Genomic DNA, 652 nt, shown 5'->3' with positions numbered 1-652 from the left:
CCCTTCTTCCTTCCCCCCCCCCCCGCCTCCCCCCCTCGCTCTGTCTCTCTTTTTTACTCGCTGATTAAATAAGAAAAATCGATCTGGGGGTAAAGGCGGTGGTGGGGAAACAAGTAACCCTTTTGTTTCCAGTCTTCGGGTCCAGCAGCACTGACGTGCGAGCGCTGGCAACCATTTAACCAACACTAAGTGAATGGTTCTTCCCTGGAATTAGTAACAAATCTTTCCCACCTGGCCCTAGGTGACTCCAAAAAAATGCAAAATAAAATAAGATCCCAGCTAGCCACATTCACACCTCAGGCCAGCCTCATTTTTTTTTTTTAATCTATCTGTGGGAGATAAAATATACTGGGAAGATTAACCCATTAAACAGTGCCAGTCAGCATTTTTAAACCTACGGATTGTCAGAGTTCCCCTTCCCCCAAATCTTTAACCTTTGGCTGGGAAGCGGGGTTGGGGTGGGAGTGTCAAAGTCCTCTGAGCTACAGAGGACAACCCATCAAGAATACAGAAATATTTTAGAATGTATTGTGGGACAAATGCCAGCAACCAAGTTCATAGGACTCTGAGGTCACTGGGTAAGAGAGTTTAATATGAAATAAGCTCAGTATTATACTGTAACAGGTGATATACTTAAGCTAATGTATTTGTA

The sequence above is a fragment of the Myotis davidii genome, unplaced genomic scaffold (assembly GCF_000327345.1).
Source record: "Myotis davidii unplaced genomic scaffold, ASM32734v1 scaffold159, whole genome shotgun sequence".
NCBI classification, from domain to species: Eukaryota; Metazoa; Chordata; class Mammalia; order Chiroptera; family Vespertilionidae; genus Myotis; species Myotis davidii.
The sequence above is the reverse complement of the archived record's forward strand: the minus strand, read 5'-3'. Positions refer to the sequence as shown.